Raw genomic sequence first — 25,222 nt, forward strand, 5'->3', positions numbered from 1 at the left:
TTGCTGGATTTCACCTTTAGTAGTTCTTGATATTTCATCTTAGTAGGTACTCTAGTTTGCAATGGATTTGTCATATGCTATTTAAAGTAATTAATTGATCACAAACTGGCTGTATATTGGGGATCTAAAATCACCCCTGTAATTAACTTCATTGCTGCTGCTTGTTGCATTTTCATGGTATTGGCCATTTAAAAGAAACCTATCCAGATTGTTTCATCTCAATGGAATTATGTTGTTTTATACCTGGTGGATTCTATGAGTAGGACAGAGGACAGAAATTGTGGGGTTTTTTCGTTGCTTTGATCCTTTGTTGATAGTGTCCTATAATCTTTTTTTTTGTCTAATCAAGTGGATAGCATTAAAAGAATAAGACACAACATCAGAAATTATTATATTTAATGCTTTTAAAAAGCATTAAAAGAATAAGACACAACATCAGAAATTATTATAACAAGCATCGATCTTTATTCAGTTTTTTATAGGTAGAATCTGCTTTTTTTCTTGTTTCCTACATTTTTTTTGTTCTTTAAAACCAATGGCAATGAGATCTGCAGTTATAAAAAATCCAGTGTTTTATTTATACAAATATCTTGCTACAAAATGACAAATGAAATAAAGGGTTTATTGTTTCTTAAAGTAGCCAAATTCTTCTTTCAATTATACCTGTATCGAATACAGTATAACTATACTGAATTCGGGGCTGTTGACTGGTAGAGACAAAAATTTAGCTCATATTTTATAAGTGAATGAAGTATTTTACCAGGTTCTCCTTTCCTTCCTGTGTGAGTCAATTACACAATACATTCAGAGACTTGCTCCAGCTGGGGCTTTACACAGTAATCTGCACTACTCATATGCCAATCTCAAGTTTATATTAGAAAGAATCTTTAAACAGTTGTAAGTTCAACAAAACAGAAATTCAGGGTTCAATGTCAGAGAATTAATCTTTTTCCAGATGTAACAGAACCTGGTCATCATAGATTATTTCAGTTTATGCAGCTGAAAACTGCATTTCTTTAAAGTGCAATTATGCTTACATTTTACATTTGGCTAAATTATATCTCTTCTCTGCAAGCTATACTACTAGAGGTGACTACAAATCAACATATGGGTTTTCTCTAATGCAGAGAAAGCCCAATTATGGCAAGGCTGATTGGTTATTTGACATTTATATGACGTACACCTATCCTAAGGTATGGAAAATTATCATTATTTTCAGATGGGAAATACCTGGCAGACTATTGAACACTGTCTGTGAGCACTTTTGTTGTACAATACAACACTCAAGCTTTACATTCCTTTCAACCATGAGTGTTGGAAGAAAAATTCAGGGGAAAAAACCTTGACATGCTACTTCTGTGTGTTTTTTAAAGACAACCACTATTTTTCCCCCTGTGCATTCTACAGTGCTTTTAATTTGAAAAATCCTTTTGTATAGGTGATTGCATCCATCAGCATTTGAATTTCAGTGGTAAGACCCCAGTCACTTTAGCAAATGTACTTGTGCAAGGTTGTGATGTTAATATCCAAAACAGTTGTTCTTAGCTTTACTGTCTCCAGAACTTTTCCAATATCCTAGAATTGTGTAGTCCTAAAAGGAGGATGGATAGGGTTCCTTCTGTGGCACTTTTCTGCTGGCTCCTTGGAGGAGGTGAATGGCTGCTGAAAGAAGCCCAGAGGAGCCTTGTCTCTTTCCACATGTATGGGAGCAGCCCCGAGCACAGTTCCCAGCTTCCAAAGGAGTCATCCACCCACTGGAAATACTGGCGTTAGCACCTCTGATGTCTTGAGGTATAAACTGAAGGACCTTGCTTTTCAAAGTGCTCAGCCTTGCAAAACCCAGTTGCTCTGTTCAATGAAGAGCTAATGAAGGCAACAGGAGATGGCTGGCCAAACCAGAGGTCCAGCTCTGGAGGTCTGGTTTTCTTGTGCGTTGTCCTTTGATTCAAGTCCTGTTAATTCCACTGCGACTCTGTGTTGTAGTTGACTTTGGGAAAGCTGGGAGTGTGTTAGAAATATGAGCTGTGTGGGTAGAAAAGGTTTGAAAGAGGGCACAGTCTGAGAGTTAACAAGCAGGGCTCCCGGGTGCTCCCTGGGTGCTTAGAGCGACTGACATCCCATGGTGCCTTTCCAACACTTCTGTGTCCTAGGACAACCACATCACCAGATAAGGGAAGTGATATCGCATCTGCGTTTTTCAGTCATACTTCACCAGAAATCCATGCTGTGCTACTAAAACCTTCAGTTTTGAGTGTGCATGTTTTTCTAACCTAATTACATTTACGAGGTGATTTCTTAAACCACCTGAGATGAGATCACATCCACACCAAATGGACAGGGAGAAACTTGCTTTTTATCACAGCACCAGCTGCTTGAAAAGAGTTCTCTTTCAGTCATCCTTTCAAAAATCCTGCCTGATCTCATACATTTGTGTCCCTTCAACTTAGCTGTGTGCTCTTTTAACATGTTTCATTCATTTTTATCTTACAGTATATGATTCAAAAGGAAACACAGCATAGAGGGGCTGCAGATAACCTAGAAAGGCCTGATGGTGTGCACTGCACTGTGCCTCAGAGGGTCATGGTGAGTTGAAGTGACATTCGCACTTCTCACAGCAGAGATGAAAATTCAGTTATAGTCAAACCTCTTCATTCCAATGGGCCTAAGATAAGGATGCCCGGAGTAAAGCATGCAAATCTGCTCTATCCAAAGCTTGAACTTAAGAAACAGTTACTCAGAGAAAGAAAAGAGGAGTTCATATCAGCACATACGAATATTTTTATCTTATCGGTCTAGATTTTTGCTCTCACTTTCTTTTTCTAATTCTAAGGCAGAGAGTTACTCTGCATCCATATGTGTATTTACTGTGTCTTACAGCACAGGAGTGGTCTTGGAACTGTAAGTAAACACCCCCCAACCATTAGAACATCTCCATACCACTTCTGAAAACCTGAACCCTCATAATAAAACCAGACCTGGTGACCTCTCTCTATCTCATGTTTAGAGGGATGAATATTGGTGGTAATTTTTTCTTGGTAGTGATCAGTCAGCTTTCTTAAAAATCAGAAGAGGATGTGTCTATATAAATAGAGCTTTCTCCTGTATTTACTTGTACATTGGTGTTCAGAGGACTGAATTATATCTTAGATATAATTCCTCTCACGCTCTTCCTGCTTAGTCTGTATTCTAAAAGCCATGATGTAGCATAGAAGTAGACAGAAAATATATCTGAATGGGTATATGCACAAACATGTGGTATTGTGTGCACTTCACTATGTTTAACACTGGAATTTAAGACATTAGTTTGCCTGTGTGTTATTCTAGTCTTCTAATAGTGTCACTCCTCTATGATGCTTTACAATTCAGAGAAGCATCCATTATTTATTTTTATTCCCCCAGGTGACATGAGGCCCCAGGCTTTATTTAATACGTATCATCAGGCCCTGCAGTGAGTACAGAATTATTAATTTCCTTATAGGCTCACTTGTGGGCTGTTATGAGAGCAAGAGTTGGGTGAACATTTTTAAAACGGTGAGACTGATATCTGAAATATGAGATGCAGTGGGACTGTTGTCTCAATTTTACAGATGAGGAAAGGAGAACTGGGATAAAAAATAAAAAGCCAATCAAAGGTATCCAGTAATTTGGAACAGTGAGCTTCAGGAGGACTTGCCAACTTTATACAATTTCAATATTTAATGCCTAGCTCTGGTTTGATTTTTTCTTCTGTGGAGGGTCAGACCTCCACCTACATCATCTGCATGCAGACTTAGTCACACCCCATTTAAGCGGTCACCATGACTACTTAGGCTGGTAGCATTTCTGGCATCCTTGTCTGGACTTTGCAGAAAACTTACAGAGAGACAGGATCATGCAAGGAGGGATTCATCAAGGCTGTGTAAGGTGTCCACTTTAGGAAGAGATGGAGGATATAATACAACTATGTATTTTTCTCCATGGGCTATGAAAGGAATAAGGACCACTAGCTCAAGGCTGAGGGCCCCAGGTCAGCTGAGGTGAACTCCTCTCAAGGGTTGAATGTTAGCAATGACAAAGTTAAAACTCCAGTTCTTTCTATATTGATAATTTTTTGATTATCACATTAGATACAGGTAGCAGTGTTGTATGAAAAACAAGGTCCAGATTAATAAATATGTGTCCATTAATCACATGTTCATCAGATATGTATACATATGCACACACAGATTTTTCAGCTATCTACGTGTTTTTTATGTATGGACATTGAAACATGAAGGCATTTCTGAGAAATTGAAGGGCAACTAATGCAGAGCAGAGCTATACTGCTCTTAAATTGAAATTTAGATGTTCTTCAAAGGGATTTTATATGGAACAGGTAGAGTTTCATGTTAACCATTTGGGAAAACACTGCAAAGATCTTTATTACTGGATATAAACCTAGGAATGTCTGCACAGCAATAGGATGGGTACATTTATGTATTACTTTGTACAAGTATTTTTAGTGCCTTTGCACTCAATACTAGTGATGTTGCCTTTTATATGTCAGATGTGAAATTTAATTCTACTCCTTCTTCTTTGATTTACTTTACAACAACAATTTTACTCAAAGGATTGCCTACATGGCTTGCAGACAACTAGTTGAGCAATTTACAGGAAGGTTATCTGGTTTCTTGATTGGCACATACTGCTCTCCATGTCCAGAGGTCCAAGAAGCCCTTACTTTTTTTTGTCCAGCAACACAAGCAGAGGAAGTGCTAATCAGTAGTATTTTGTTGTCATTTACTTTCTGCAGTAGGCTTGATTGTGTTCCTTGACCTTGTGAAATTTAAATCTCCTCATCTTGCAGGCAATAGAAACGGTTGTTGCTGCGCGATCCATGGCACTGTGGCTTGGTTTCTTCTTCCCACTCTCCTTTTCCTTGTTAACCCATCATCTTGCTGAGTGAGCTAATTTGACTTATACTGCTCTCCCAGCTAATCTGTGAACTGGGAGTGGAAATGAAATGAAGGGCTGATGTGCTTCAAGAGCAATCTTGGGGGCTGAAACAGCAGATAGGTAAAATTTAAAGGGAAGTAAACATGCAGCTGTATTCTCAGCATCTACCTTCCACCATGCCAATCTAGGTGCTACTTTCAAGTCTATGCTTCAGTTTCTGACTCCTTTTAATTTCCAAGTTATTTTCATCAGGCTTAGATACAAGATTTATTTTGGCTCTGCCTTTTGTTAAGCCTCTTAAAGAAAAATTAAGGAGCATGACTTACCAGCATGAAATACCAGGAAGGTATTTCATACCATTTTTTCAGAGGGGTTACTACTGTTGTGTCTACTGGTTTTCTTGATTCAGAATAATTTGAAGGAATATGGTGAAGCCTCTTCAATCAATGCTAACCTGTCAAAATGTAAAACCACAATTGTTTTTAGCGCTAGTATACCAGTGTACAGATTAATTTAGGGTTTTCTTCTAGACCAGCAGATACAGACAACAATTTTGAGATTGCCTGCAGATCAATAGAAGTATTTGAGGTGTTTACTCTTATCTAAGAATTAGCTGTTTTGTTTAGAACTAGTTGAATTGTACGTACATAATTCCCAAGCTCTTGGTTTCATTTAAAATACCCTTATTCAGAAATCCAGAAACTCTTGCCAGCTGTAGCAATGACCACATTTCTCCCCTCACTTCCCCGAAGAATGAAGAAAACCAAAACAAATTGCTCATTGCTTTGCTTTCTTACCATTCTGAGGTCACAAGTTCCAAACTCAAATGAGCATCCCACAGAAAAGCTGGTTTTGTGTTGATTTTTCCCTTGGACACTTCTCCAAATCATTGCATGTTCCCTGTTATTGAATATTCTAAAAAGACTGAATATAAATTCCCAGACAATCTACTCTCACGGGTTTTATTTAATCTATTTTTAATTTATAGCACCTTTTGCTAATCTCTTATTGGGGGAAAGAGGTGATCTTTTACAAATGCTTTTTTTAAGCATTTAGCATTATAGCACTTATAACATTATAAGAAAGCATTATAGCACTTCTAAGGATTAAAGCATGCTTGGGTCAACATGGAGCTCTTTAAATACAAAATTGAGTCTTTCCACCTGAGGTGTTTAAAAGTATTACGTCTTTGCAAGGGGCTTTTTTAATTCACATTGGCCAAACAAGGAAGACAAAGCCCACATTCTTAAATTATTTATCAATAAATGAGGATTTTTAAATTATTAATTAATTTATAATAGCAACAGCTATCTGCTAAGCTGATTGAGCAAAGCAAAAGCAAAGTACTTCCCCTGGATCTGAACAGAACTACTGAACGTGCTTGGTGCTGCTCTGGCCCATGGCACCTACCCATTGCATCCAGTGGGACACACCACACGAGCAAAACCTACTGCACTGGGTGCTCCTACAACTGATCTAATGCCAAATATAGTTAACAAGGGAAAAAACTCATGCAAATAGGGGAATATGTCAGAACTGAAATCTAGGGTAGGAGAACACAATCCTGATCCTGGGTCTCCAAAACTTTTTATAAAGTTTGCATACATTCTGTGTGTTACCGTCAGATCTTTCCCAAAATCCATGGAGGAAAAAAATCCAAACAAAACAACAAAGGAAAATACTTTCAAGGATTCCAGTGTGTTTTGGAGCCAGGTTTGTATTATCATAGCAGTACTAACAGTTGAAACATCTATGTCCATGGGAAACAGAAAGAGCTTATTTAGAAATCATTTTCCTTTACAGAATTCTCAGGCTGTACCTTACATGCAAATTTCATTAATGTAGATGATAAAATAATACAATAAGATACCTTTTTTGTCCAGAATTCTCAGAGTAATAAAAAGAACAGTGGCCAAAAGTGCTTTAAATATATTAACATTTTTTTTAACTCTGCAAGCCTTTGTTCTCAAGAAAGAAAACTGCTGTTTCACTTCCCTGAAGCCATTGGTAATATGATGCAAAAACATCAGAGAAAATCTAATCCAAGATAGGTGCAGTCCCCAAGGGAACATGCTCTTCTTTGTTTTATATTTCCATTGGAAATCTTGGAGATTTTGCATGCAAACATCTTATTTCATGGGGCTGCTTCTCAAATTGAGAGATTAAATCTAGCTCGGTATAAAAGCCTTTTCAATAAAGTGGGTTGCACAGTCTTCTGTTTACAGAAAATTGATGCATCATCTGATATGTCTGAAATTGCTAACTTCTGTTTCAGTAAAGCTGAAGGAATTTCAACCAGCCCATTATCTAATCAAGAAAAATATTCCCTTAGCATCTTGTTTTAAGGTAGCTGGCTGGCAAGCACTGTTTGGACTACTGTATATCACAATTCATTACAGTTCCAAAATGGACTGATTTTCTTGAGAAAGTCATATTTTTGGAACTATTCATCATACACAAAATGTTCATAAATGCCTCAAATGCTACAAAACAGCTATTAAACCCTAAGTTCATTTTGCTTTTTCCCCCTCCATTTAATATATAATCAACATTTAAATATATAAGTGGTCATTCTTGTTGGATGCACATTGACTGAACTCACAGCAGTAGCAACACTCAGTGTGAGCCACAGCTGATTTCTCAGTCCTCAGAGCTTTATGGGTCCTCTGTGCCCATTATTTAACTTACCTTCCACCAAGGCAGAAACCAGCTGAGTTTGCTCAGTCCTCAGCACACTGATGTGACTGAATACATCCCTTGCATTCAAGCAAAATTGCAACCCAAATTTTTTCAAGTAGCAGGAGGGAAATGTGCCTGTTAGTGAAACCCTGTGAGTGTGGACCCAGCAGTGCAGGGCCAGAACTTCTCCCCTGCCCCTTGGTGATGCTCCATCCAACATGCAGACTTCAGGTCCTGCAGACGGTTGTGCCCAGCAGCAGAAGCAGGAGTTCCAACAGCTTTGTTCAGTAAACTTGTAAGGGTGTGGGCAGCTAGAGAGGGCAGTGCTGTGTGGGTATGCTTCACCAGGTCTGCACACCTTTGTCACTGCTGTTCTCAGGCAAGTGACACTTTAAAACAAGTGCCACAGAAACTTTTCAACCCAGAATGCAGAAATGAAAGCATGGCTGAGAAGTGGGGCAGGTAAAGTGTACAGAACCAAAGTCATGGCCCAATGTATTTACAGCTGTCAGGGCTGCAAGCACTCTCTGCTGCATTTCATCTCCTACCAAGTAAGAAAGAAATTAAAGCTTTAATTAACAATGCCGACTTTTTCTGCAGGACGTTCCATGAATAGATCTCAAAGGCCTTCACTAATGAGTTAAGTAAAAAAAGCGTGCATCTCCTGGGTTGCTAACCAAGCCTCCCAGCACTGCTGCTTCCTTCCTCACCATTCCTCCTTATTTGGTTTCATGGAGAAGATCAAGTCTCATATGCTTGCAGGGTAGGACCGTTGACAATCCTCCAGGCCTGGAAGGGGCTTCACTATCCACTGAGGCAAGAAATACAGAGGATATTTTTCTGGATTTAGCTTGAAGAAATAAAAAACTGATCCCTGTTCCCAGGAGGTGCAGTAAGAAATGTATCTGAAGCACAATCTGCTGCCACATACCTTTTACTAGTGTTTTCATCTCAAGGTTACTTCTATTAAAAAAAAGTACTTCCCTTGGCAGAGAAGCCAATTAACACATGAATTTCGAATTTAGATTTTAGATATTTGTTTTAATGAGCAAACCAAACTTAATCTCAAATTCCTGTAATTTTGAACAATTGCTATTTTGCAACTTATAGCAGTACTTCTAGGTACCAAACTAGCATTCAGGCCTTAATGTACTAGGCATAGTGCAAAAACAAAAAAAAGGAGAGAAGCCCTTCCCTGATGAGTATACATAGGTTGAGGTAAAGAGAACATGAGATTATACATCATGGCAAGACAGGGCCAGTCACCTAGCTGTCTGTCTGCCTGCCAACTTACACTGCTTCTTCTCTTGGGAGGACATTTACTTTCAACCAACAAGCTGCTACTTCTGCTAACAGTACCATCTGAAAACTATTTAATAAAACAGAAATAAATTGGTCAAGTATCTGTAATAAAAGCAATTAGAACTAACAAGCGTGATGAGAGCAGGCTGTCCCAGAGGCAGCAGGGTCAGGATGGGAGTGCCCCATTATTCTGCCCTTTCTGCACGAGTCCGTCAGAGGAGCAGATGTGAGAATGGCAGCAAGACTTCCCACAATGGAATCCCCCAGCCCTAGTCCAGAACAAAGCTTTTTTTGTCAGCCTCATGCTTTTTCTGTACAGCCACGGTGCACAGACAACCTGATTATACCAGAGGCCTGGGGAGGCACTGAAGTGCCAGGATATCTCATCTTCCTTCCATACCTGGAAATATACCCTAGGCCCTTCCTGGTCCTTTTCTCTCTGTCCCCTCACCTTTCTCAAACAAAAAGTCTTTTCATGTCTGCTGAAGACAGTAGAGAAAAATATGAAGATGCAGGTAGTGTGAAGAGTTTCAGGTGTCAATTCAGGTAAACATCCAAACAGGGAAACCAGCCTCAAACCTTGATTCCACCTGAATAGCACTCAGAAAGTCAACCCTGGCAACTGCTCCTCTGAATCTGATAGTAAATAACTCCAGGCTGTCCTCTCCTCCTGCCAGCACCAGTGGTAGCCCCTTTTCCATCCCTCTGAAGACTACTGATGTTTCATTCACTGAAGAAGGGCAAAAACAGACAAAGGTTTTTTTCAGTGTAAACAACACTTTTGACAAATTTCATGTATGAAAAGATTTTTTGTGTAAATAAATGTATAAAGAGTGGGGAGACAAGGAGTTATGAGCTGACTACTACCCAGGATCCTGTCAGCTCCAGAGGGAGAGTCATCCACTAGAACCAGTGCCATGGGCTATGCAGCAAGGCCAAATCTCACACTAGGTTATGCACTCACTCAGGCTCTGTTTAATCAATTGGAAATCTTTCCTGAGGCAGAACTGAGGTAGAGGCTTAACCCATTGTCATTGGACAGAACAGCAAAACCTCATAGGATGAGAAAATCCCAGATGTATCTCTCATGGGCAGCTCCCTGTTTTGGTGACTGTTAACTTACTGCATTTTTTTCCCTTTGTTCCTGAAAACGTCAGTGACGTAAGAAAGGCTTATGACCACCTCCCCCTCACACACTGTAGGGATTGACCCTTGAAGGAGATGGAAGTGATCCATGAAGAAGTGCCTCACAGGCCATTGCTGCTGTGAGGGGGAGGCTCCCTCTTTGACTGGGAGGTAATGCTAGGAGAGCTCACAGGCTGGAAATGGAGGATAAGATAGGAATGGGAGCCTGCAGCTGGGGAGCAGAGGCTAGAGATTACTTTTTTATTATTTTATTTTAAACATATGTATTAATCATGGCTCAAAGCAGGGATGGCAATGGGAAACTGCAGCTGGAATGGGTAAGGCAGGAGGAGGAGGTGATTTTTATTTCAGACATAAATTATGTATTAATTGTGGCTTGAAGGAGGGGTCAGTGTGGGAATCTGTAGCGCAGAGAGGACAAAAAGGAAAGATGATTTCAATTGCAAGTATATTTATTGAAGTGTAACTCAAAACAGGGACTGGATGGGAATCTGCAGCTGGAACTGATAGGGTAAAGGAAAATATTGCTTTGGTGGAGTGGTATTATTTTAAACACATGAATAAGTCCTTAGCTGAAAGCAAGCACAAGGGTGGGAATCTGCAGTTTGAGGATGTCAAGTAACACTTGTGGGAGAGAAGATCTTTATGTCTTTTCAGGTGCATTCAGAGCTTGTGAAGGTTGCTGAGCTGATTTTGCTGGCGCTGAACCACCATCTGTTCTCAGAAATGGGTAATTCAGGATTCCCTAGCAGCCCTCCACTTCCCTGCTGGCTCTCGAGAGTCAGCTCTGCCTGACAAACACAGATGTGCCTACGTGACCGTGGCATGGAGCTCACAACTGGAGAGCAGGGCAGCTGGCTCTGAGCGCGGCCTGCAGCTCCACTCAGTGTGACCAGCCCTGCTCAGGAAGGGTTGCAGCCACCATGACACCACAGAACAGCCCAGACTTCCTGCAGGACAGCAGCAGTGTGGGTCACTGTGGCCCGTTTGGCCTCTGCCTGGCCACCAGGCAGTGGTCACCATCCTTTGCCTCAGTAGGCCACCATCCCTCATACTGATGATAAGTGATCTCCAGGCTGTGGGCTTTCCCTGCAAAGAATGTCAGCTGGAGCCAGCTGGGAGTGGGGCCGTGTGCTGCCTATGCTCACTCTTGTCTGGGCACCAGGAACAGTCATTTCCCTGGAATTAGCCTAAAGGAGCTGGTTGGCATGTTCTGGAAACACATTTTGTTGGAGAAGGCATATCTTGGAATTCAAATGGTGTGCAGTATTGGTTAGAAAGAGAACACTGAGCCCATGGAAATGTCACCAAAGTGCTAGTGCCAATTAATATTCATGTATCCCAGAGACAGCAGGCTTTTCCTGTCTGAAGCTCTGGTCTGAAGCCTTGTGTCTGGCCAGTATGTTCTGTGTTGCAGCCCTGAGCAGGAACATTACATCTTCCACAGGGTGATGTCTGAAAGAGCCACTAACACTGTGGATTTTTTTTCAGTGCATCATTGCAAAACTACCTGTCCTGAGTAACTTTTCACTAACAAAGTGTGAAAACTTTTAGAGTATTCATGGAGCTTCAGAACATAATTTAAATTATTTAAAGACAGTTAGCTTTAGTGTTTGCTTCTTTGTTCCAAAAAAGTAAAAAAAATTAGAGAAATACTTGATACCAGGCTTTGCTTACATACTTTTCATGAAGCATACCAGTGTCTGTTTCCCTTCTGGCTCTACAAAACATGCCACTATATCTGTGCTGCTGCTTTCTTTTGAAATTCCCACAAGTGCAAACCCTCTTTACTCATACTGTGCATATTTGTGTACATCATCTATATTATATAATTGAGCTTTTGCTCTGAAAAAGTGTACTTTTCCCAGTGTCTAGCACACTCAGGAGAAGTTATTCCTGAAGGAGATTCAAAGTGCCTGAACCATCACAATACAAAACTTCCCAGTAGGCTCCAGAGCTTTTTAGTTCCCTTGTGGGACTCATGCATGGCATGATGCTAAGTGGTGAAGGAGGCAGGAGTTTTTGCCCCTTAGAGGAAGATCAGAGCTGTGCTCATCAGCTGTACCTGACTTTGCTTTACACATAACAGACCGTCACTGAATGGTGAGTTGCAAATGAGAAACTGGTCAGAAAGTCTGAGGAATTGGTCAGAAGGTTTAGTATTAGGTTATGCTGTTGAGCACTTGCTATACTTGGGGAATGTAAGTCTTGAGGTAAACATTGAATTTACCTTAATTCATGCCAGCTGTGGGCACTCCGAAGAGGGGCCTTAAAAGGTGTCTTTTCCTCTGAAACAGCAAATCTTTGCTGCTTTTCTTGTTCTAATCAGAGTTGACATCCATCTTGTTCCCTATCCTCTGGATCTCAGATCTGCTCACATTTCAGTGCTTGGGGTTGCTCTTTGCCTGTGGTAGCCAGCAAGATTATGACATGAAGAAATAACCACAGTTTTCAGGCAATGTACTGTGCCAAACTCACAGTCCAGACCTTGATCCAGTATCAGTCACCTTCAAAAGCTCATCCTGATTTTCTCCACCTCAGTGAGCAGGGGGAGACACCCTCGTAAACTCAGTATGTCACAAAGCCCTCACCGTATCTGAGTTCTTATTTCAAACTTTCCCAAAATTGCTGTGAATTCTTAATAGCTTAAACAAAACTTTCTGGAGCTATTCTATGTCTTGTGAATCAATAGGGATTTCTAAAAATAATCATCGAACTGGCTTTTTTTTATCCTGTTCTTTCCTCATCGTCTTGGAAAAAAAAAAAAAAAGAAGAGGTTTGGATTTTTTCTTATTATTTGTTTCAACTGAAAGCTTGATTTTTTTCCCCTCATTGCAAAATTAAACAAACAGGGGGAAAAAACACATTTTCTTTTTAGTTTAATTGAGTGTGTGAAAACTGAAGAGACTTAAGTACTTCTTGAATTTCAGATCTTAGTAAGATCTACTTTCTATTGCAGATTCTCTGATTTTACTGGTTTTACTTGTTCTACCATCAGCCAAATTTCCTACTTTTTTGTTACTAACTTTTTTGTTTCACAGACCAATCGCAATCAGATTTAGGGCACAAAATAATTTAAAATTTCTACCTCTTCCAAAATGACATGACTTTTCTCCAATATTCACACATGGAAGACAGCAAGCAAAAAATGTAAGACAAAATAAATAAAAAAGCATTCAAACTATAGTCTAATTTTTGCATGCCTGCAAACAAAAACAATAGTTGATTGTGAATGTATCTAAAAGGTGGAGGGGTCCATGGATTATTCTAAAAAGCTTAAGAGCTTTTTTTGATTAAAAATGGTCCTTAAAACTTTCATATATAAAAGTTTAATAAAAAAGCAAAGTCAAGCACTCCTGACTGTGAGTTATTCATGGTTCAGTATTTGAATATTATTTGGAGATGTCCCGGGATGGCTCCTTTTTCATTCATGACTGTTGTGTAGCTCTGAGCCAGGATGCTTCTGCTGCAAAAATTTTAAAATTGATGATATTTAAGAGAGAAATTATAAGGGGATGTATTCTCACTTGTGAGTCCATGGTGTTGGGTTTTTAAAAGTCTGTTCAAACACCTGGAATAAGCTCAAATCAACGCATGTCTGTATGGGAAAGATAAGTAAATTATCTGCTGTTGGAACAGACACCAATCCTGGTGGAGGGGGGTGAAAATAATGTTATTATCCTCTGAAAGTTTTTAATATTTTGAAAAAAAGTCTCCAGTAAAATGGAGATGAATATTAAATATTGTATTTGGTCACCCAAAATTTTCAAAATTAAAAGTAAAGTTTTACACTGAAAAGGGCAGGTTTTTTTCAATGCCATTAAAATAGTATTTTGATATCTTCAAAATGCTTTCCCAAATTTTGTCAAAATGAGAAATGTTCAGAACTGATCTTTTTTCCATGAAACATTGATTTTTGGTTAATGAATGTGCATTTGCTAAAACAAAAATGTTTCCTAAATTCCTACCAGCCAGTGTTTTTTAAATTCTCATTTTGAGGATGCTTAGGATGCTAATGTAAAGAGACTGCTCATCCAAATTTAAGTTTTCTTTCTTGGCACTCTCATTGGCTTTCTCAGCAAAAGCAAAGGTTTACAATGAAGACTATATCTTTCTCTTGAATTTTATGTGTACCTACTGTTCTTTACCCATTTTCCAACAGAACTCCAAACTAAGACTTTTTCTGTTTTGTAAGACAGAAATCATTGAACGGATAAACAACTTCACCTGTGCAAACTCCTGCATTTCAAGACACAATGAACCTTTAACTCCCATAAGCTAAATCAGGACATGACATAGCTCATATGGGCACAACTTTTGCCTTCTCTGATCTTCCCTTGTCTGTCTCTGTCTGTCATCCTTTTTCAGTTCAGTCAAGTTGTGTGTCGGATCTCGCTGCTTCCTGGGTTCCCAGGCTTTGAAGCCTTACTGTCCTCCAGTTCCTGGCTCTGCAGTTCTCATCCTCAAACCTTTGCTGATCATACTCTCTGTACGATACTTCCCTGGGGCTTCAGACTGCCTATTGATACTTTCTGTTTCAGATCCTCATCTCGGCTTCTGCTGTGTTTCTCTCAAGCTTGAATTCATTCATGGCTAAACTGCTCCAACTCAAAGATTTTAGAGTTGTGAGGAACTAGGATCTTCTTACATTGGACTAGTCATGTAAAATGCAATACTCAAAGTGTAAAGAAAGCAAATAATGGAAAAAATTACATTCCCTCCCACCTCCCCTCCAATAGAAGCATGAGAGTTTCACAATGTCATCTAGCTAAGGAATACATATGAGAACTACACCTCCAAAAATTAGTGAGATCAGCAAATGACATTAGACATGGGAAATCACAGGGAAGGTGGAAGCATACGCTTCTGAAGTGTTAGCACTTCTTTCATGGTGATGCTAACAGGCAAATAACCCTGGAGAGAGTGTGCTGTCAGCATAATGCAAGGCTCATGTAGGACTAATGCACTAAAAAATTAGCTTCCTATCCCCAGAACTGCACAAGGCAAGCACTGTGCTTATCGCCTCTGCAACTCATAGAAGTTTGTGGGATTGCCAGCACAAACAGCTACACAGGAAAAGCTAGGTGTACACAAGAAACTCTTGGTGTACATCCAAACAAAAGAAAGAATCCAGGGCAAAGAAGCATGAATGTTAATAATCTTGCCAGGGATCCTTTCTTCAAGGCTAATAGTTCAGTAACCTCCTTTGATGTATGACTTGAATATATCACAGCATCTGCATGCCTCCAGCACCTCCCTTAATGCACAACTACAGCCAGAATTAATTAGTAAGCAGGAGAGGGAAGGAGCAAATGACCCTGTGTGATGCCGATCAGTTTGTTCTTACTGCTAGTGCAGCACTACCAATAATTTAAGCAGAATTTTAATAAAGCACACACAGTCACTGGTTCCCAGTAGCCAAGAGTCTGTGGTAGACTTCACACCCTATAGCTTTTAATTATGCATCTCTGTGAAAACAAAAACCACAGATGCCTAAGGTACTGGACAAATCCCTTAACCTGCTCAGACAAAAGATGAATGTCCATTTGATTAATTCTTTCATTTACCTGTCCATTTTATTACTCCAAATCTAATTAATTTTGTTTGCACTGAGGGATTACACTATCTTGCAAGTGAGCACATCAGCAAAACAGGGAGTTCAGCTGGGCTTAATCTAAAAGGTTTCAAGGGAGAAGTTGGACTCCACTTGCACTGCTAGAATGAGCAAAAGCCAAAGTGTAACAACCTTTGACTGTGCTTGGCTGTGAGGTCTCTGACCATGAACTAGGATCTGAAAGCAATCCAAATTCTCAGCTCCTGTTGACAATATAGTTGGAAGGGAAAACCAACTGTATATACATATATACATACATAGTCTTGCCATTAAAATTCTTTGCAACAACCTCTGATGTCTTTTATGAGGACATCAAGTGTTTTCTTCAACACAGTTCCTTTTCTATTAAAAACTTTTGTTTCTTCCTCCATGCAACCCCATGCTCCCTATTAAGAAAAAGCATGAAACTTCTCTTTCTTCACTCCCTTTCTTAAGGCTTGTGATGACCTTAGCCAAAGATAGCTTGCTGGCCATAGAAAGACCATTGGTGGTTCTTCCATTTTTTACTGCTTTTCTGCATGTGTTCCCCTTGATTTTAACCTTAATTAAAGCCAAAGAATGATTGAATTCTAGGACTCATGTAGCTATTATACCCCACTTCTATTTGTCACAGTAGGTTGCTGTCTGCTGTTTGCCTCTATCTCTTTGAAGAGAAAGATTCACTGTTCTGACATTACAATAAATAGAAAGAAACCCCAGTCCAACTGCAGCCTTCAAACAGTATTGCAAATAACAACAACAATTACTCCTAACAATTACATAAAGTAAATTATATATCACTTTCATGCCTAGGAAAAAATTCTAAATCTTCTATTCTGCCTTATAGGATCAGCAAGATTGCTGTGCACCACATTTATATTTATAGAAGTGAAATCACCACCATGTAAACATGAGAGAGAACAATTAAACAGTCTTAAACTCAGTTTTCCAAGTCTAAAGTGGACTAAGGAAAAACCATTTGGGGTCAAAACTATCATTGAAGCAATAAAACTAATTCCCTAGGCTAAGCTCAGTGACTTATTTCAGTGGGGTTATACCAGGGTGAATTTGGCCCATTATTTTTTAATTGCTTCCAAATGTGTCTCTGCCTAGTGAACTATCCTGATAAAAATAATGGATTCTCATGAACTCCTCAGTCAGAAGCAACACCAAGGTACTGCTAAGAAATGTCTACTGGTGAAGCCTCCTCTCTCCATCTCTATGCACACAAAAACATAAAGGCAAAAGGTTGATACTTCCCCATAGTGAATTTCAGACAAGAAAGAGAAGGCAAGAGACTTGCCAGAGAGCAGTATTGCAGCCCCATGGCCGATCTCACTATTACCCTGGAGCAGCTGTGGTGCACAGCCTGCTTAGTTGCCTCACCCAGATGGACTTTCCTTCCCACTTTCCTTGGTCCAACACCCTTCAGAGCTGGAGTCATATACTAGTGTTTTCTAGCACTGTAGTTTTAAAAGACATTCCTCTGCTCTCTCTGGAGCTCAAATCAGTCTCCAAATTGCACTGCCCGACTCCTGGATGCAAAGTGGGAGAACCCACTTGTCTCATCAACGCTCCCAATGAAAGGCACCACATGGATTAGTCCTCTCAAAATTGTTTGTGGGATACAGTGAGAAAGGCTTGGAGCTGCAAACAGCAAGGCTTAGGGAGGCATCAACCCTAGTCAGAACTTGTACACAGTCATTTCTGAGATCTCTGGGTTTTGATTTGGCTTCTCTTGTGTTGGGTCTATTGACCCTTGGCCTGAGCCAAGGCATGGCTGACCTTTACACTTAGTATTTTGTTGCATTTTACATTGAAATCTTCTCTAGACCCATCAGAACACAAAATAGTCTGCCTTCTTTGTTTCCTACAAATCACAGGAGAAAAAGCAAGGTGGTGTTTGTGTCTGGGATTGAAGCAAAAGGGATGCAGTAGAATACCACTGTACTGATGGCTCTTATTGGAATTTCTGTTGAGCAAACTAAGAGGAGATATCTTGCTGTACACATGCCATAGATGCTAGACATACGAAATCAAAACAGGAATGGTTGTTTTGTTCCACCTAAACAGAATTCCTGGTCCCTCTGGTCTCTGGAATGCTCTTCTGATGGTGCACGCTTTCAAAAATTTAAAATCCTGTAGGTCCAATCAAGACTGGATATTTTTTTCCTTGTATGCAAAGTTTCACGCTGGTAAAAAGGAGATATATTATTTTAGTGTTAAGAAGACTAAAAACATTTGATATGTGGGGCTTTTAAAATATGTTCTTTACAATATTTTATGAAAGAATAATATGTTTCTAGAGCAAACAGTCCAAAATCCTACCTATTGGGGTTTTCCCTCACAAACTCTAATGACAGAAACACCACCTTGATGTCAGTTTGGTTCCCTAAATGCTTGACAGCATCTACAACACAAAGATGGCTGAATTTCAACTCAAATAAAACTGAATGTCCGTGGGTCCAGGGAAGGTCACTAACATCAGTGAAAGGGTTTATGAGACAGGTCAGTGATACCCATTACTATACTGCCACTGCCCTGAAAATGCCAGCTGTTCTCAAATAACCATGGCAAGAGATGTTCTCACCTCCAAGGTAGGGTTCTATTGCAATGGTGAAACATGGATAGCCATTTCTTTTTGGGAACAGAGCAGTGTGTTCAACAATTTATTTCCTGTACTATCATCTAGGTGATTGCTGAGAATAATTGAATAAAATCTCTGTAGCACCTTGGTCAGGCAGGGGCTGAGCAACAGTGCAGGCCCTTGTCACGAGGGCTGGCTGGGATCAGGCACCTCCAGTTTCTGTTCAGGTTTCCCTTTGAGTTCAGTACTGACTTGGCACAGTGCTGTGAAATGAGGATGCTGAGCCTGCCCAGCCAGGCTGCTGTAGGGACACTCCAGTCAGCAGGGAGACTGCTCTGGGACCATGTGTGTGGCTGTAGGTACAGGGAATTCCTAACTTGGTTAAGGAGCACACTGAGGCCAGTTCTATCATTGCCTGTGTGATTCCAGCCTTGTTGTGCAGCTAACACAGGCATGCTGCATGTTCATGCATTCAAATGCCTGCTGGGCTGCAGGGCCATTGCTGTCAAGAAATCCTATTTTAGAGGGTCACTCTTGAAAGCATCCTTAAGCAACACTTCTCCCCATGATTCAATTTCACACTACTTCTCACATGTTTTTTTTATTTCTATTCTCTGTTTCCATTGCTGATGGAAGGACTGAATCTCTTCATGTTGGCAATTTTGGCCCCCCTCAAGTTCATGAGTTATGTAATTATATTGTGGTTAGAGCTACAGAAGCCAGTGAATACTATTACATGATTATAATACACAGAGTTATCAGTATCTAACTGAATGCTTTTTAATGTATTAGTATAAAAATTGGGAGCCAGAAGTGACATGTTTACTATCAGCCTCTCTCCCTTTTGTCAGTGGTATGGAATGAATGTAAAACTGAACAGGGGAAAGTGTAGTAGCTGATACCTATTCCAGATGTTCTGCTAAAAGGTGCCATTTATGAGAGGATATGATTGGGAACAGTCCTGACCTAATACCTAAAGGATTACAGTAACTGTGCATTACACACACACACACACACACACACACACACACACACACACAGACACACAGACACACACACACATATATATATATATGCATACATATTCCCAGCAGCAATGTGAGAATTCTACAAGTCTGGAGGGGAAAATGTGGAAAACACTGGATCAGTGAAAATAGAATAGTAAAAATATCTCTCCTCAAGTTTAAAGCAGTAATGTAAAGGGTTGGGTTCTCTTCCTAAATGCCTCAAATTACCAAAAGAACACTCAGCAATCTATGATTCTATGATTCTTACTTCTCACCAAAATTCATGGAGAGGAGATCTGAACCTCAACTTCAATTTGGTTCAGTGTAAAGGTCAGAAAAATATAAAGCTTATCTGAAAATTTCTATCCAATCTGCAAAGCCACATTGGATATTGCAAATTTTCTGAGCTTGATTCTTTACTGGTGATTGGGCACCCTCAATTCTAATCTCAAGTGAAAAAATGACCAAAAACTGAGAGAAAAAATGGAAGTGAAGAAAATATTGTCCATCCCTGAGTAATATTTGTTCAGCCTCTAGGTGAGTTCAGGACTGAGTGGAATCTGAAGAATTCAAGCATAATTAAAATTTCATCATCAATTTCTTAAGAAATAAGGACCAAATAAAACTATTTAAAGATTATACTGAAAAAGTTAAAGAAAACTCTGATAAAATCCTGACAAAATAGTCAGAGGCAGGTGGCCTCTTCACTTTCATTTGCCACACTTCCATCCCCTTATTAGATATATGAGGACAAAAGTGTGCCTGATGCTTTACAGCCACGTAGGAAGATACTGTTGCTCACTGAAATTTTACTTAGACTCCTGAGGGTAATGGGACTCCATGTGTGTCTGGGCTGCCTGCACTGCACTCATTAAAGATTGCATTCTTTCCTGAACAGCTTGTACCTATTCACATGTCATAGGATAATCTTCCAATTACCCTGGAATGAAACTGTGAAACAATGTTGGGAGATGAACAGTTTCAAACCAAGGGTTTGGAGATTAGATAGGGATATGTGTTTCAGATAAATCCTCATGTATTAAAGAGCGTGTTTGTTTTAATGACAACTTGAATACTACATCACCTTTCCTAACAGGGAAGCAATTAAACCTTCAGATATGTCAATTAGCTACTGATGGGCTGATTTCCTGTTTGTTAGTGTACCATTAGAGAGTCATACGGCTCTGGAAAGTTTCAAGACTGCTGTCTGGGGCTTTTTGCACTTCAGGGACATTTCTTGCAGACATTAAACCCCTGTTTGATTCCTCATCATTAAATATCAGCTAAAGTCCAGGAGCAGAGGAGAACTTCAGGCTTGAAACCAGCAGAACTGCAGAAAGTGAGCTGCTACCTCATTATGATCATAGAGTCAATAAAGTCACCTGATGGCAGATTTAGAGGAACTCATTAGGAGATGGAATTTGGTTGTGCAGACAAGCTGCTGTGATTCTGGAACCAGGCCCTTTCATTAAGGTCTTCAAATAGGATACAACGCAGAGGGAGGGGGAGCCTGCAGGGCATTGCAGCTTTAAAGCACGGCAATAAGAATTCTATATGCATACAGCACTCTACCTTGCAAGGCAAAGGAGTTAAGCTCTTAGGTGAAATTTAAAAGAAAAGAATTGAGAAAGGAATTTAAGACACCTATATCTCCTTAAAAGTGATATTTTGTAATTCTGACTTAGAGTGAAAGCCATGACATCCAATAAGAATACAGTGCAACAGACCTTTTATTACCTAATCTCTATGTAAATTGACTGATTTCTTATTCTTGGAACTTAACTTTTTTAAAAACATAATTGAATTAATCTAAGTCAAAACAAACGCAAAGCTTTTCATGTGGCCAATACATCTTTGCTGTGTTTCTCCAACCTGATTGCTGCTAAAGCAATTGTTGATTGTTGCATTTAGCGCACAGCTTCCAATCAGTGAGCTCTGTTCCTGCAGCACTTGGCCTTATCTGAGAAAGGTGAAAAGATGCAGCTCCTAAAAAATATTAGCCTAAGACACATAAGTCATAGACATGTCCTGTAAAGCCAGCCCAGAGCAGGAGAAACTCTGTCTCATAAGCAGCAGGCACCCTAGTGAGCTGCTGAGCTGTGCGTGCAGAAGTAGAAATAGGTGCTATAATTTCGAGCCAGAGAGAAAACCACCACTAACAATTCCCCTTTTGAGAATCACCCATGTAGTGAAAGTCTAGCTATAATGAAAGAGAATAAAGGTCCTGAATTCTTTCACTGCAATTTTGGTTACGGCGAACTTAGAAAGAAAGTGAATGGAGTGGAGCAGCTTAATTATAAGAGGGCTTGCTGTGGTTACTTTAAAATCTTGGATAGGGTGTAGGGTACTTTTTCTCCCAGCCATCTCTTTAAAACTAAGGAAGGTCAGGAGTGTTCTGGACAGTCCCCCAGAAAGCACACAGTTGGTGCAGTGTGTACTTGAGCTGCTATGTTTTTCACCATCCTACGTCTGCCTTCAAAACATTTAGCTTAAAATTTGTTCAACAGCATTGCAATTGAAGGAAACATTGAACAATTTAGCTCTGCTAGAGAGGTGGGTGCATCAAAACAGTAGGCAAATAATAGATGCACTTGATAGCTATTTCAATAGCTTGAAAAAAAATAAATTAGAAGCCCGGAGAAAGTAAGTACACATCTTTTTATGTGCTGAAAGCTCAAACAAACTTAAACTGTCTGATACTCTGTTTGCTGTAACTGACTTGGCTCTATGAGCAGTTCCAAAGCCATGTTTCTAAAAAATACAGTCTGTGTTTAACTTATAGGCATGAATATGTAAAGGTCCTTACCAGTGTGTTATTTGTCTGCCATGTTCCTGTTCCTGTGCCTGGCTGTCCAAACCTGAACAGGCTGTCTAGTCTTCCTTTCTGCACTGACTGAAACCAGCAGGAAGCTTCTTACAAATGTTCATGCAAAATGTTAAAAAAATCACTCTGCCTTGCTTTTTCATTTGCTTCTCTCTCTGCTGCGTTTCTATTTACTTTTTTTTCTCTTTTGTGTTACCACAACACCTTGCAGGCCAAATAGTGGTCTAGAACCACTGTGCACAGAGTGCTGGAGAAACATGAAACATCCAGGCTCTGTCCCAAATGGCTTAAAATAATGAAGTCAAAACATAAGACCAGTGACCACAGATGGATAAGAATAAGGGAATAACAAGATCATACTAGGGGGTGCTTTCCGTGCGCCTGTAAGCTAGCCATGTTCAAGTTTTTGGCACAGGAGAATTTTAATAAGGGATTCAAAGGAGGATAACAGTTGGTTTTATGAATGCACATGCAGGCTCTTCTCAAGCCTGAGGGGCAGCAAGGGAGAAAGCACAAAAGATGCTTGTTGGAAAATTTAACAAATTGATCAATTGAAGCTGGCATCTGGGGTTGACTGATGCTGGGCATTTATATTTTGATAGTGAATAAAAAGTGACAAGTTGGGAGTAAGCCATGAAGGGCTTTGAAAGTTAAGAGAGCCACAATAAGCTTGATGTCCCAGAGGAAAAGGGAATCATTGAAAGGGTTCAAAGATAATGGGTATAGTCAGAACAACAGGCCAGGAAAATGATTTATATTGCTGGGGCCTGAAATGAGCAGGGCAAGAGTGCTTTTGTGAGGGCCAGAGAAAAGGGCATTGCACTAATAGAGATGAACGTCGGACAAGAACTTCAGCAGTAAGAAGAGACAATAAAGACTATTGTTTAGAGATGGTGTGTGGAAACACGGTGTGGGCTGAACAGATGGCAGACTCAGTGAGAAGACAGGATCTCATGCTTCTGCATGTGGACATCCAAGGCTGAAATCAGTGCTGCTCACCACAATTGAAGATGAATACAAGAGAATACAAAAGGATTTGTGAACATTCAGGGCTTTTAGTCACTGTTGGTGTGATACCCAGAGACTTATCAAGACTTTCATTGGGATAGAAATACATGTGTCTAGAATAAATTGCTATGGAACAGAGCTCTGATTCTGTATCATGTAAATTGTGATTTGTTTGCATGACTGCATGAAATTATCCACAATGGATAGAAGAGGAAGAGAAGAGAATCTTGTGGAAAGCTTAGAGAAGGCAAGAGAAGGGAAGATACTTTGAGGAGAAAAGAAGGGCAAATATTAGGAATAAAGAAAGGAAAGGTGGTCAAGAGAAGACTATTCAATGGTGTTAGTAGTACTCAAGGGGCCAGGAAGGTGAAGATGTAGAAGGATTATTGAGATTTAGCTAAGGATTTGCTATTTATGGTTTCTGCAAGGTAAAAGGAGAAGAGAACCTATGGGGAATATAAGGTAGCACCAGAAGGAAGGAATTCAGGGAGTTATTGTAAAGAGAATCTTCAGCCTATTTACAAGGAAAAGAGATGGGTGGAAATTATAGATGTAAATGAGGTGAAAGTTAGAAGATTTTAGCTAAGAGAAGAAACCAGGTATTTTTGTAGTGTGAGGAGAGAAAAGAGCCAAGTGAGAAAGAGAGTGAAGGAAAAAGGAAGGGAGCAGATAACAGCAAACACTGAGACTGGAAGAAAGGGTAGCATGAGGTCACTGTGACAAGCAAAAGGTCATCTAGAAAGAATGTTAAACAAAATATCTGATTTTTAAATATATCTTACAGGCTATTTGTGGGAAATGCATTTGGGAATAAATATCCACAAGAATTTGCCCTGAAGATCTGCTTTGAAGACCTAAGCACATGAAGTCAAGAAACAGAAACATAGACAAATAAGACATGCTAATTGAAGCAACTCAGCTTTCAGTTCAGGTTTCCTAAGCAGGACATTTGTAAAGAAAAACACATCTTTTGAGACTGGAAGACTACAGAGAAATAAAAAAGAAGTTCTGAAGGCATATGAGTTTCTGTGTTGGTATTGACCTATTTCAAATGTTGAGGGGTTCAGAGTGAGGGGTTCATTTTTCATCAGAATAATACTGAAGGCTACATTGTGTTCACAGCAATATTCTGCACTAATACATGGCTTTGTGGTTTGCATTTTAAAATCTCAAGCACATCATGGTCTCATCCTTGCTTAAAGTGACACTCCATTGAATTACTTCTAAAACTTAGTTCAGCAGAAAATTCCTTTAAAAGCTAGTGTTTTAAAAATTTTCCAGCAGCCTACCCATTTCGAAACCCTTCTGACAAAGTGCTAATGACACCCTCATGAAATCTTGCCTGCTTTCCAAACATCTTCCCTGAGTGCCTGCTCCAGGAGCCAGGTCTCCAGGACTTGCTCTTTGAGAGCAATTCTTAGCTGAAAGAGGGAGGCAGGAGGCTCAGAGTTTAACCTTCCAAGTTTCACACAGTTTCATTGCTTTGAAAGCAGTGATTTTCAATACCTTCAAATAGTTTTATTTCCTTCTTTATGAGACTTCTGATGTTTGTTCAAAAGTGAAATTATTTTCCCTCAGCACTTCTGAACATGCAGAACAAAAATACCAGCTTTCAAACACCATAAATGCTAAACAACAAAGTGAAAAATTGACACATGCTTTTCAGCCATTAAGAAACCGTATGAAATGAGACATGTTTTTCCTGCACATTGTCAAATGTGTGCATTTTGGGGGAAATTCTGGTAAATTAATGAATGAGCTGAATTCACATTAAAACTTCCATTGAATGGTGCCTGTATTGCGATACTTAACAAATGTTGCTTGTGTTATATGGAGCAGAAGAAAATTAGCTGCAGTTTGGGAAGAGGGAAATGCATAATTTGGTATTGGTAGTGCTTTTCAGGGAATGGCACAGACATCTGACTTCTTCATTTTATAGCTGAACTTGTGGATGAATCAAGTGATCAGGGCAAGTAACCCTATTAAAATAGCAACTTTATATTTTATCTTTGAAGATCATATTTTGCTACGTGGTTTTATAAAAGCATGATCTTTTTAAGAGAATGCAGTCTAAACTGCATGAGCTAGGTTATATAAAGGTATGGACTTAGCAACAACAAAGTAAACTACGTTGAAATAGGTGAATTAGGGAAATTTTGAGA

The 25,222-nt window shown here is 39.6% G+C and overlaps 1 long non-coding RNA gene across 1 annotated transcript in view; it reads right to left on the reverse strand.

The window, feature by feature from the left end:
• Nucleotides 1-473: 473 nt before the first annotated feature.
• LOC139591291 (uncharacterized) overlaps nucleotides 474-25,222 on the reverse strand; it is a 258,419-nt gene continuing 233,670 nt past the window's right edge. The window contains exon 4 of the long non-coding RNA XR_011679607.1: nucleotides 474-5,368. This is a non-coding gene — a long non-coding RNA (uncharacterized lncRNA). The remainder of the gene's footprint in view (nucleotides 5,369-25,222) is intronic.

This window comes from Agelaius tricolor, unplaced genomic scaffold (assembly GCF_023055355.1).
Source record: "Agelaius tricolor isolate 1412-34295 unplaced genomic scaffold, bAgeTri1.0.p SCAF_6, whole genome shotgun sequence".
Taxonomy (NCBI): Eukaryota; Metazoa; Chordata; class Aves; order Passeriformes; family Icteridae; genus Agelaius; species Agelaius tricolor.